The following is a 14,125-nucleotide window of genomic DNA, read 5'->3' on the forward strand; positions in this document are numbered from 1 at the left end:
CTCTGCCTCTGCCTTTGTCCACCACTTAGCTTGTCTTCTACCTTCTTTCCCCTGCTCCGTCTCTTTCATTTTTTCCCCTACTTATTAACCAGCACTCACATTTATCAAGAAGCTTTTTCTAGCTAAATTCTCTATGTAGTTTATTTCTTTAAGCTTTAATACACAGTTTAAATTGCTATGCATTGAAATACATTTACAGTCCTTATTCATTTTACATATGTTCAGTCTCCATAGTATTGTAAATAACTTGAGTTATGTGCTTTTATAGCTCCCTAACCCCAACTCAACCTTTTGTCGCTTGGTTAGCATTTATTTCTCTTGAATAGTTTGCATGTACTTGAATTTTACATTGAGAGCATTTTAAGTTACGTGCCTGTATCAGGCCTGTGTGCGCAAGCACTCAGCAGTGAACTCGATAGATTCTAAATGGATACTACAGAATCTATAAAACTAATACAAAATTGCCATGTTATAACATCCGCACTTACCTTTTCAAGTGGCTTTGGCATTAAATGGAAAATACAGATAAAAATTTCCTAGCCCTATTGTGCTTGTGCAGAGTGTGCCTGTTAATATTACTTGATCTGCTCGTCCATCTGGCTATCTTTATGAGGTAATGTGCATAAGTCTCTATTCTATCCCAAGCACTGTGCTAGAGATTTTTAAATATATCATCTCATTTAATATTTATAAGCCCTAGATGTTATTCCTGTTTGTAGAGATGAGGAAATTAGGCGCAGTGATTTTAAAAAATTTGCCAAGGTCATACAGCTATAAGCTAGTGTTTGAACCTAGGTGCTTTCCTTACTTCAGTTGTACTGTTTCCTAATAAATAACCTGTGAGATACCTTACTCCTTACAATATATTGTCTCACATGCTGTTCATGTTAAATAATATATGATATTAATAATATAGATCTTTCACAATAACTGTGAAATAGATATATTTATATCTTACACATGATTAAATTTAGCTTTAGGTGGAATAAATAAATTGCTCCAGATCCAAATTCAAAAAATAATAGAACTAGGAATTAGAAAAAGCCCAAACTGTTTCTGTGCTTTTTTTCTGCTACACCACTCATGTGTTCTTGTGCCTTTGAAGACCTCTAACATCACAGCTGTCTCATTGAAACAACTTTACTCTTGTCCTTATTCTCGGCTGTCTTAGTCTGCTCATGCTACCATGACAAAATACCAAAAACTGGGTTGCATAAGCAAAACAAATTTATGCCTCACAGCTTTGGAGGCTAGAAGTCCAAGATCAAGGTGTTGGTAAGGTAGATTTCCTTCTGAGACCTCTTCTCTTGGTTTATACTCACCTGCTTTCTGACTGTGTACTCATTTGATCTCCTCTTTGTGCAGAGAAGGAAGCGAGTGGGGAATGAGTGAGCCAGCCCTCTGGTGTCTCTTGTAAAAAGGATGCTATTCCCATAAGATCAAGGCCTCTCCTTCATGACCCCATCTAACCTTAATAACCCTCTCAAAGCCCCATCTCCAAATACCATCACACTGGGATTAGAACATCAACATATGAATTTAATGGGGATACAAATATTTAGTCCATAACTTCAGCTTACCATCAGAGTCCCTGATTATCTTCTATAGGGGCCTGGGCAACTAGAGCTGAGATCTAGGGATTTAGAGTATTTCAGAGTGAAGAGGTGAGCATTGTGGAGTAGACGACGTTGGAGACAAAGAAATTCCAGGGAAACCTTATATAGGTAGCACTTTGATACACTGAAAAAGACAAAAAGCTGTAGAGATCCACGGGATGAGAATCTGTACCAGCCACCAAGATATAGAATATATGTTGTGACGGAATGTATATCTGCCAGCTTTGTTAGTGTGCTTTTATATAATCAAACTATGACTTGGCTAAGAACTCAGTAAAGATTAAATGTGATAATGTTCCCTTATTTGGCAAACTAAAATGCAGCAAATGATAATGCTCCTGTATTTGTTAGTATATTAACTTAAAATACTAAAATATGTTTTGTATAGGTAGTGAAGAAGAACGTTTGTTTTCTGAAAAATAAAGACTCTTGCTTAAGTAGTAAGAAAACCAGAGTTGGCTGGTACTGTATTTGAAGAGAGATTAATAGTTTTGACATGTCCATTTCTGCCCTCAGTCAAGAAGGGAAAGGCAGCTGATTGGTTTTTAAGTTTTCATTTACAGCTAAGCTATTTTTCCCATCTGTTAATGAACTCTTGATGATGCATCATGTCTTTCTCAGGATTGCTAATTAGCAAAGAAACTTGAGCCAAACTTACATAATTGTTGTTACTGTGAACTCTCAGTCTTTTGGCAGGATCACCATGATATAGAACATAGCCAGAAGGGTTGTATTATTCAAAAAAAAAATGTACATGTGCAAGAAATGGAGCTAAAGGTGAAATTAAGGAAGTGAAATAAAAACTTCATTCACAAGGACAGTATCCATTAACTAAAAAGTGATAATTACTATTGCCTCCCATAGTAAAAGTAGGAAAAAAAAACCCCAAAGTGTATAGGTATCATATCATATTAAACTAAATGTAATTGAAACCAGCTTCATGGGCATTTATTTATATTTTGCTTTTTATAAAGAGATTTCAAATTTGACCTCCAGAATCCTCTCTAACCTTTCTTAGAAGTGCAGTGTAGAACCCTGGCAGTAAGTCATTAATTGTTTAATGTTTTTGTAAAATACTATTTTTTAATAGGTCTGTCTTCTGGCAGTGACAGCACTGTTTCAACTATTGATTATAATAAGCTTATTTTAGAATTTAACACATCTCTTTCTGTCTTGTGCATATGCATGTGTGTGGGCGCACGTGCACGCGCGCACACACACACACACACACACACACATTGCTGTGCACAGAAGGCAAAAGTTTAGAACTATCAGATTTAGGTGGCTGACCTTCAACTCCAGTTAAGAACTAAAATTAGATCCCTGTGGAATATATATCCAGTGACATCCATCAGAAAAGAGTGTAGGCATAACCCTGAGAAGCCAGGGAGGCATCATTCAAGGGACTTTGCCTTAACTACAAAACTGTTTCCCATTTGAATTTTTATCTTAAAAATTCATGTGACTTTTTGTATTGTAAGTTGTAACACATTTGTTTATTTTCATGTAGAAACACTTCCCTGTTTCCACCCTTGATAAATCTTTTAGTAAATCTTCTAGTTAAAGAGGATGCACAAGGATTGTCCTGTGACTTTAAGTATCTCTGGCATTGTGCCAAATCTCCCAGATGAATGTGCCTATTTTAAGAGCAGGGTTCTCTCCCATCACTATAGGAACACTGGTTGATTGCAGTGAGAGCATAAATCAAGCATGTGGCTAACACTGCAGACATAATGGACAAGAAGGTGGGGGTGGGATGGGGAATCCACTCTTATTAAAGAGAAAGTATTTAATTCTATTAAGGAGAATGGATAGGTATTTCAGCACACAATAGAAGACCAGAAACAGTAAATAATAATAAGAACCATGTTTAAGGACTTGTCTGTTGAAGGAGAAAAAACAATCAGTCCTTAGTAATTCCTTTCACAGACCTAGCTTATCCCAGAATTGCTTTGAATGTTGTAACATTCATTTTTTATTTATTTAGTCACCAGATACCAGTAGAATGAAAAGAGAGTAGGACTGGGAGTCAAATAATAATCTTAGTCCCCCTTTCCATTGTAGCTTTCTGTGCTACTTAAGCAAATCATTTAGCTTCCTTGGGAGTCAGTTTTCATTATCTATAAAGTAAATCCCCTGATCCTGAGTATGGGCTTCCTAGTTGGCTCAATGGGTAAAGAATCCACCTGCAATGCAGGAGATATAGGTTCCATTCTTGGGTTGGGAAGATCCCCTGGAGGAAGGCATGGTCACCCACTCCACTGTTCTTACCTGGATAATCCCATGGACAGAGGAGCCTGGTGGGCTTCAGTCCAGAGGGTCTCAAAGAGTTGGACATGACTGGGCACACACACACAATCCTGAATATGTTATTAAGTATTATTTTCTAAAAGGATTCTATGGTCAAATAAATAAAGGAAGTATCAGCTTAAAAAACATGTTTCTTTTCTACAGTTCATCTGAGAATCTTTAATATTTTAATAAGCCTTATAAATTTCCCAGATTTATTCTTTAACAAAACCCATTTTTTTAATAGAACCTTTTGCACTGCTAGTGTTTATTGATGTTAAGTAGTCATTATAGCCCTTTATAACTCTTAATATTCTGATTCTAGAAATTATACTCATTTTGTTTGGCTCTTCAACTGTTTTCTGGCCTGTAGTTATCATAGGGTTACTGCCAAGTTGAACTCACTGCCTCTGCTGTGTGTGTACTCTGCCCCTCTTTCCAAGTTGAACTGAAAAGTTATTGCATTTTCCTGTTTCTTATAAATAAAACAGACATTAGTTTAGTCCTTGTCTTTTGCAGTGTTCACTTTCTCTGTTCACTGCCATTTCATTTTTGATTTGGTTGTTCAGTCATTGGCCCATTTTTAGAGGTCTTGTTCTTAGAAATGTACAATTTTGTCTCTTACTGTGTACCATCCTCTCATTTAATAAGCAGTACTGTAATATATAGGGTATTATCCCCATTTCACATGTAATGAACCTTATGCTCAGAAAAAAACAAATAACTTGCCCAGATCTCACAGCTAATAAAATAGCAAAGTGAAGTCTCTCTGACTTGGCAACTCAAATTTTCTATTATGGCATATACATTATAGTTATAGTGGTAAACTGAGTATTTTATTCTAAGGCAGCGCATACATATTATCTTATTTAATTCCCCCAATAGCCCTATGAAGTAGATACTGTCATTCCCATTTTATCTTGAATTTAGTAAACAGACATTTGGTGAATTGTTAATGAATAGATAAATAGATGAACAAATGAATATACAAACCAACCATGGCACAAACAGGCCAAGTTAGTCTGAGTCTTGGTATTAGATATAGAGTAGTTGCTTAGTCATTGAAAATGTTAATTGCTCAGTCATGTCTGACTCTTTGCGACCTCATGGACTATAGCCCACCAGGCTCCTCTGTCCAGGCAAGAATACTGGAGTGGGTAGCCATTCCCTTCTCCAAGGGATCTTCCCAACTCAGGGATCGAACCCACATCTGCCTGAATTACAGGCAGAGTCTTTACCATCTGAGTCACCAGGGAGGTACAATATTACTTATGTTACTTATGAAATGATGGTATAAGAAGTTCTATATGGGGCATCATTAGGACATCATATTTCAAAGGTACATTCTTATTTAAATGTAAAGCCAAGTTGTTGCAACAGAGAGACCCCCAATGAGGAAGTGATTTAAGGAATATGGGCATTTATTACCTTTCCAAATAACAGTTCATAGGTGATCAACCATGCAGGTGAGTAGCTCTGCTCCATGTGTTGATTCAGTGACCTAGCTTCTTTACAGGTTTGTCAAGTCATATCTTTGCCATTGAACATTGTCTTAGCCTATACTGGGCTGCCACTTCCAGGTACTGGGCTGCCACTTCCAGGTTCTGGGCTGCAGAAGGGGACAAGAAAGGGGAGAAGGCATGCCCACTATTGTAATGACCCAAACCTGAAAAGGGCATACAATGTGTCCTCATATGTTCCATTAGCAAGAGTTCAATCATATGGCCATGAAGAAGAGCTGAGGAATGTAGTGTAACCAGGCAGCCATGAAACTTACTGTTTAAGAAAGGGAGGATGGATTTTGATGGACATCTATCACTTTTTACCACAGTGCCTAATAATTAAAGCCTTAGTAAGTTCCCTGGTGGCTCAGTGGTAAAGAGTCCACCTGCCAAGGAGAAAATGGGGGTTCAGTCCCTGGGTCTAGAAGATCCCCTGGAGAAGGAAATGGCAACCCACTCTAGTATTCTTAGCTGGAAAATCCCATGGACAGAGAGGAGCCTGGCGGGCTACAGTCTATGGGGTCATAAAAGAGTTGGGCACGATTTAGTGACTGAGCAACAAAAACAAAGTCTGTTTATGAGGCATTATAGTATTTCCTCATTACTCTGGGATCTGAGTTAATTTTACTGCCTTCATTATATATTTGAAGAAAACATATGGGATAAAATGCATTCTCTAGAGCTGTGCCTTCACATTATTTGTGATGAAGGACCAAGTTTTTTGCTTATTTGTTTCTTAATTTTCCTCTAATTTGTAATAGACCAGTAGTTTTGAAAGTACAATAAAAATGAATCATTAAATAATTACAGTCTTGGATAGCAAAGTCAAATCACTATAACAGTTTCTGAATACATATTCTCAACTTTTTATGTGCTTAGTTGTGTCTGACTCTGTGACCCCGTGGACTGTAGCCCACCATGTTCCTCTGTCCATGAGGATCTCCAGGCAAGAATACTGGAGTGGGTTGCCATGCCCTCCTCCAGGAGATCGTCCCAACCCAGGAATCAAACCCAGGTCTTCCTCATTGCAGGCAGATTCTGTACCGTCTGAGCCACCAGAGAAGTCTAAGAATACTGGAGTGGGTAGCCTATCCTTTCTCCAGCAGAACTTCTCAGCCCAGGAGTCAAACCAGGGTCTCCTGCATTGCAGGTGGATTATTTACCAGCTGAGCTACCAGGGATGGTCTGATAACAGACAGTTTGTGAACTGGCACCAATCTGCAGACACTTTTGAGTAGTAATATTTGTCTCAAAAGTATTTTCTTACTACCTCTTTGGAGTTGCCAGAGTATAATAGACTAACTATGATGTCTGTATTATAAGCAAAGACATTTTCTTCGTGTATATAAAACTTGACTTTTCTCTTTTAAAAATATTTTTAGAAATAAACTTTTAGGATAGCATATAAATCATGATGGATACATTATTTGAATGCTCATATATATGTCATAGCCTGTTTTCGCTTGTTTCATAGTTGAAGTTACAGCTAATCCTGGTTTTACAGATTGATAGTGAAAAGCTTACCATTCTGGAGCTGGAAGAAGGTTGCCTGAAAGAGTCTTGATGCACGATACAGAGGAAGAAGAAAATCTAATAAAGTGACCTACTGAGGGTTGCAGCTAAATGAGAGATAGCATAGTATGATCATGGACTTAAGTGGAAATCACACTGGAGTCAGATGATCTGGATTGAGTCCTGGCCTTCTACTTCTCAGTTAAGTGTTCTTAGGTAGTCATTTCAAGAACCATATAATCAGTGTTCCAGAGAAGGCAATGGCACCCCACTCCAGTACTCTTGCCTGGAAAATCCCATGGATGGAGGAGCCTGGTAGGCTGCAGTCCATGCTAAGGGTTGGACATGACTGAGCTTTTCACTTTCACTTTTCACTTTCATGCATTGGAGAAGGAAATGGCAACCCACTCCAGTGTTCTTGCCTGGAGAATCCCAGGGACGGGGGAGCCTGGTGGGCTACCGTCTATGGGGTCACACAGAGTCGGACACGACTAAAGTGACTTAGCATAGTCAGTGTTCAGTAAGCATTCCTTAGATTGAGGAATGTATATGAAAGTTTTTTGTAAACTATACAGCACTTAAGCAAACAATGTTGCTATTATTATTAAAATTATGAAATCATCCCTTCTGATACTAAGTCCACTGCTTTTCCTGAACTCTGCTATATTTCATGCTAAACACCTGTTGAAAACAGGAGTCATATTTAATATTGCATCAAATTAAAATTGCTCGAAAGGGGATAGGCTACCCACTCCAGTATTCTTGGGCTTCCCTTGTGGCTCAGGTGGTAAAGAATCCTCCTGCAATGCAGGAGACCTGGGTTCGATCCCTGCATTGGGAAGATACCTTGGAGAAGGGAAAGGCTACCCACTCCAGTATTCTAGGCTCGAGAATTCCATGGACTGTATAGTCCATGGGGTCTCAAAGAGTTGGACATGACTGAGTGACTTTCACTTTCAAATTAAAATTACGTTTATAAGGACTCTATAGCAATGTGGAAAAAGTAAATTTAAAAGACAGGAGACAAAATTATTTACACATGATGATTGTGATTCTGTAGGCTGAAGTAATGTGCTTGTTACTGATACTCAAGTAGATTGACTAATGATAAATCTTCTGTCCACTGCATATAAAATATGTTAATACTGCATAGTATAATTATAAATGTATTTTCTATTTTCTTTGATAGTTTAATGCATTTTACGTTTTAAAGAACATGCATAAGGAATTTAAACTCTTCAGAAAAGAGAACTTTATTTGAAGTCACATAATTTTTGCTTTTCATATAAAAAGACTTTTTTACACCATAGGACAAACCATCTTACCAGTACAATCACAAGAACAGCGTTTACTGCTTCTCCCATTCCTTCTTAGAAAGGGCAACTATCCGGGCAACATTAGTTGACTTCTACTAATGCTTTAAAATCAGGGAACTTCTTAGTATAATCAGTTTATATGTTGGGTGCTCATTGTTTTCTTGTTGCTCTGCTGAGGGCTGCAAGGATTATGAAGAAATAAAACACAATAATAGTCACAATTCAAATGTGCTTGTTATGTCCCAGAGACTCTTTCACAACAGCCCTCTGAGATATAAGTGATATTATTCCCATTTTACAAATGAGAAAGTGAGGCTCACAGAAGTAAAAAAAAAATGTCTGAATCATAGTGGTAAAGCTGGCTGTTAAATCCAGGTTTTTCTGATTTAAAAGCCTCTACAGTACATTTTCTTCTCTCATAAAAGAAAGATGTCCTTTCTACCTTCAGAGAGCTTTTAGTAGCTGAGGCAAACTCATAAAACAACAGGAAGAATTCACTAAATACCAATGATTGCTACAAATTTTGGTATGGGCATTACTTGGAGAGGAAGAATGTTGGGGGCTGAAGTAGTAAGGAAAAACTTTATATCAAAAGTTAATTTTAAGCTTAGTTTTGGAGAATGGATAAAACTTAAATAATCAAAGGAGAAGGACTGATGCATATACAAGGGAGATAACAAGAAAGCAAAAAAAAACGCAAAAAACTCTACATGAAATAATTTGAAATAAATATAATTAGAGAGGAGGGTTTGATAGGGGAACAGTATGAAAGAGAAGACTCAAAATGCAGGTTCAGTTCAGTTCAGTCGCTCAGTCATGTCCGACTCTTTGCGACTCCATGAATCGCAGCACGCCAGGCCTCCCTGTCCATCACCAACTCCTGGAATTCACTCAGACTCATGTCCATCGAGTCAGTGATGCCATCCAGCCATCTCATCCTCTGTCGTCCCCTTCTCCTCCTGCCCCCAATCCCTCCCAGCATCAAAGTCTTTTCCAGTGAGTCAACTGTTCGCATGAGGTGGCCAGAGTACTGGAGTTTCAGCTTTAGCATCATTCCTTCCAAAGAAATCCCAGGGCTGATCTCCTTCAGAATGGAGTGGTTGGATTTCCCTGCAGTCCAAGGGACTCTCAAGAGTCTTCTCCAACACCACGGTTCAAAAGCATCAATTCTTCGGTGCTCAGCCTTCTTCACAGTCCAACTCTCACATCCATACATGACCACAGGAAAAACCGTAGCCTTGACTAGACGGACCTTAGTTGGCAAAGTAATTTCTCTACTTTTGAATATGCTATCTAGGTTGGTCATAACTTTTCTTCCAAGGAATAAGTGTCTTTTAATTTCATGGCTGCAGTCACCATCTGCAGTGATTTTGGAGCCCAAAAAAATAAAGTCTGACACGGTTTCCACTGTTTCCCCATCTATTTCCCATGAAGTGATGGGACCGGATGCCATGATCTTTGTTTTCTGAATGTTGAGCTTTAAGCCAACTTTTTCACTCTCCACTTTGACTTTCATCATGAGGCTTTTTAGTTTCTCTTCACTTTCTGCCATAAGGGTGGTGTCATCTGCATATCTGAGGTTATTGATATTTCTCCTGGCAATCTTGATTCCAGCTTGTGTTTCTTCCAGTCCAGCGTTTCTCATGATATATTCTGCATAGAAGTTAAATAAGCAGGGTGACAATATACAGCCTTGACGGACTCCTTTTCCTATTTGGAACCAGTGTGTTGTTCCATGTCCAGTTCTAACTGTTGCTTCCTGACCTGCATACAGATTTCTCAAGGAGGATCATAAATCCTAAGCTGAGGATTTGAGATCTTTACCTTATAACAATATATAAATGATAACCAGTACTGAACACTTAATGCTTTCCAAGCACTGTTCTAAGTACTCTACATAATGTGATTTCATTTAGTAACTTTCCAAGATCACACCATTAGAAGAGAGTAGAGTCAACCTTTAAACACAAATTTAAATCCAGAACCCCTGCTCTTAATCACAACACTGTTCTAGTTCTGGAGTCTGTGATAAGTTGAACAAGTTTCAGGCCTAGGACCACTGATCTTAAACAAGTAATACACTTTACACCTCAAGTGATTTTTAACATTTACGAAAAGTAGTGTGACCAGATAATGACATCCCATCCCTATTCTTGCCACCCTGATACGTCTTTAGGACAGTTGAGGAGAAGTTACGGTGTTTGTGCTAATGGCTTTCAGCTCTGCCTACTTTTCTGTGCTTATCTGGTCAGTTACTCTCAGTTAACCCCTGGTCCCCAACATCCAAGTTATATCAGTCCATTGTTAGTTGTAGTTCATTGGTTCCTGAACTGACAGCAACAGCATCAACTGGGAACTTGTTAAGAGTCCCAATTCTGGCCTCATTCCAGACTGACTAAATCGGAAACTCTGATTCAATCTGTGTTTCAACAATCCTCACCTAGAGATTATGATACTAAGTGAAATAAGTCCGAAAGAGAGTGACAAATACCATATGATATCACTTATATGTGGAATCTAAAATATGACACAAGTGAACATATCTATGAAACAAACAGACTCAGACATAGAGAACAGACTTGTGGTTCGCCATGGAGGAGGGTGAGTAGGAAAGCGAAGGACTGAGAGTTTGGGACAAACTATTATATATGAATGGATAAACAACAAGGTCCTGTTATACGGCACAGAGTCCTATAGTTAGTATCCTGTGATAAACCATCCAGAAGAGAACATGCAAAAGAATATATACATATATATGTATAACTGAATCACTTTGCTGTACTGTAGATATTAACACAAGACTGTAAATCAACTCTACTTCAATAAAATTAACAAGAACAACAAATAATTCTTTTAAGAGATTATGATGCATGCTGAAAACCATTACTATAGTATACTCTAGGGTTTCCATTAGGGAGCAAGCTACCAAAAATTTTTTGACAAAACATGGTATTAACATTGAGAATCTCAATCTTGAGTCTCTGCCGCTGGGTCTTACAGCCTAACTTTATGGAAATAGCCATGGCTACTAAGCTAGTGGGGGGTTCCCAGATGGCTCAGTGGTAAAGAATCCACCTGCCAATACAGGAGATGTGGGTTTGATCCCTGGGTCAGGAACATCCCCTGGAGAAGGAAATGACAAGCCACTTCAGTGTTCTTGCTGAGATAATACCATTCACAGTGGGCTACAGTTCATGGGCTTGCAGAGAATCTGACACGACTGAGCACGCGCACTGCAACCTAATGAGCATTTTAAAAGGGCTTTTTGTCAGCCTCTCTGAAGTAATTATACTTTATGAGCATACCTAAGCTTTGCTTTTTGACTTTAGTTCATTCCTGAAAACGTTACCTCTTAGTGAAAAGATTTTAAAGCAGAAGATATTTCCATCAATTTTAATGGAAAAAAATTATGTGTTTCATGGTTATCTAAGATACCAAAATAGTTTTCAGATTAAAAAATACATCAGTTGAACCGTGATAACAAGTTTGTATAAATAAATACTTAGAAAGTTAATAAAAACTGTTTGTACTTAAAATGTTATGTAATGATGATTTATTGTACTTGCAAAAAGAGGAAGAGAAGACTTGATAGTGAGAGGAGGCTGGTGGTGGAGGAATACAAAGGAATTATTCTTTGGAAGGGGTTGGAGAGTCAGGTAGTAAACTTTAAAGCAGATAATCTTTGGGAGTATGTGGGTATCTTGCACTTAAAAACAGCTATAGCACACCTGGGCCTGCCAGTGGGATACAGATGAAAGGAGTGAGATGCCCCAACATCCATCTCACTCTATAAGGAACTAAGTGCTTATTGAAACTAAGTGCTGTATAGAAGGAGAGCAGATGGAGCAGCTGGGGAATCTTTTGTTCCCTTCAGTCTTCAAATTAAGCCTTAGAAAAAGAGTGGAGTCCTGACTGGTGGAAATGGGGACAGGGTAGGCCATGCTGAGGTAATGGTGGGAGAAGGTTCAGGACATATTGTCAGGGAACTGGGAGTCCGTTTGGAGCACTTGGAAAGGAAAGAAAAGGGAGGGTGTATGTATGGGACAGAGATATAGGAAAGGGGACACTGAGCTTATTTCAGCTGTATTCTGTGGGCAGCAGGGAGCAATGGAAAGCATTTGCAGAAAGCAAGGCATGTTTTTGAAGGAGTAAAATCAACTGAAAAAAACAGTTATAGTACAGGAAAATACCATTAAGGCAAAATAAAGAAACGAGCACCTTTGAAACAGAAGTCTTTCATGCACTCAACAGATGGGGGAATCATAAGGAATGCTACCTCTTCAGTGTTCTTAATGTGGTTCATATGCAAAGAAAAACTTCTGATTCATCCAAATGCGGTACATGGTTTAATTTTTCTTTATAATATTCTCTAAATAGAAATAATTGTATTGAGTAGAGCAATGAATGTGTCTGTTAAATATAACTTCTTATATTTTGAGTACATCTTTGATTTTTTTTTAAAGTTGTAATACAAAAGGGGAGGGGTTCATTGTCCAAGAAGTGGTTATTACTTTTCAAGAGACATTATAACAAAAAGCTACCTAACAGTTGTCATGTGAGGCAAGTCTGTGATGAGAAATGACATGTCTAAAAACAACTGATTGAAAACTGTGCTTGAAACAGTCTTGGTTGTGGATTTCCTGCAAGCCTTTAGGTGAGGCAGTTTTTAACTCTAAATTTTGTAGGCCTCTCTAATCTCTTTTATGTAGCCTTATGTCCCAGAGTTTTAACAGTCCATTTGGTTTATAGCCTTGGCTATTTGTATTCATACTTTGCTCTTTTTTTTCCTTGAATCTGACAGTGGAGGAAGAAAGAAGTCATTCCTACCCACAGACTTGGAGCGAGGGGAGGAGATTTTATTATTGTTTTTGGTTTAGAAAGAAAAGAACTAAAGATTTCTGTGTTTTATTAGATATGTAGAACTCCAAATACATGTATATAACATTTTATAATACCTTATTTATTATGTATTTCTTAAATAGGAATGTAGATAATTCCTTCTTGGTTAAAATTATATGGGAGCAAAGGTTATTTAACTCTACCACCCAGGAATATAGCACGTAGGAAACAGTGTGTAAAAGATATTTTTTTTCTTTGTCTTGGATGTGAAAAATCTGAAATTGGAGAAATTTTCCTATTTTATGTATTATTAATAATGGGCATATTATACTTTCCTCTATCCCAAAACAGCATTCATGAAAAAAATGCTTTTATGATGATATTAAAATACTAAGTAGAAGTCCCTTCTAGTTAATCAGGTATGTTAAGGGATAGAGTTAACAATGTAGTGAAGTGTTTTTTAGCTTGCTAGGTTAATTTTTTTTCCACCTCCATCTAGAGAACATAGTACATTTAAAATTGACATTTCCATAGCTGTTTGACTCAGATGTACTGAGAAGATGCACATGGCCTAAAATTTCTGCCAAGATCATAATTCTTGACCCACAGATAGCCTCTTTTAGTTAAAGTCTGATGACAGAGTAATAGAAACTTTGTAAAACCTCGTATTGGTCATAGTTGTTGCTTTTGTTTTTATAAAATGTAATGGGTATAGAAATGGTTGGCAGTGGAATGGTTATACCTGCTTTTCCTCATACAAGGTTTGAGGTTCAGAGACCCAGATCTGCAGTTTATGGAGAAGAAAACTGGACATTGACTTTTAAGAGAATTATTAGTGGTCCTTAAATTTGGCAATGACAGAAAAAACTTTTTCAAAAAATTCAAGATAGCGTACACTTGGGTCCAAATAAAGAATTGTTTCTGAGATAGTGGTAGCAAGATTCAGAACCAGGACTACTAGTATACTTGTGTAATCTGTGCCCTACTCCAAGAGAACAACGGAGAGCTAAGATCCTGCCCACACTTTGAGCTTCCTAAGCCATGTGTCCTG

The 14,125-nt window shown here is 37.8% G+C and overlaps 1 protein-coding gene across 5 annotated transcripts in view; it reads left to right on the top strand.

The window, feature by feature from the left end:
- RIC8B (RIC8 guanine nucleotide exchange factor B) overlaps window positions 1–14,125 on the top strand; it is a 104,337-nt gene that overhangs the window by 23,117 nt on the left and 67,095 nt on the right. The window lies entirely within an intron of this gene.

The sequence above is a fragment of the Capra hircus genome, chromosome 5 (genome assembly GCF_001704415.2).
Source record: "Capra hircus breed San Clemente chromosome 5, ASM170441v1, whole genome shotgun sequence".
Classification (NCBI taxonomy): Eukaryota; Metazoa; Chordata; class Mammalia; order Artiodactyla; family Bovidae; genus Capra; species Capra hircus.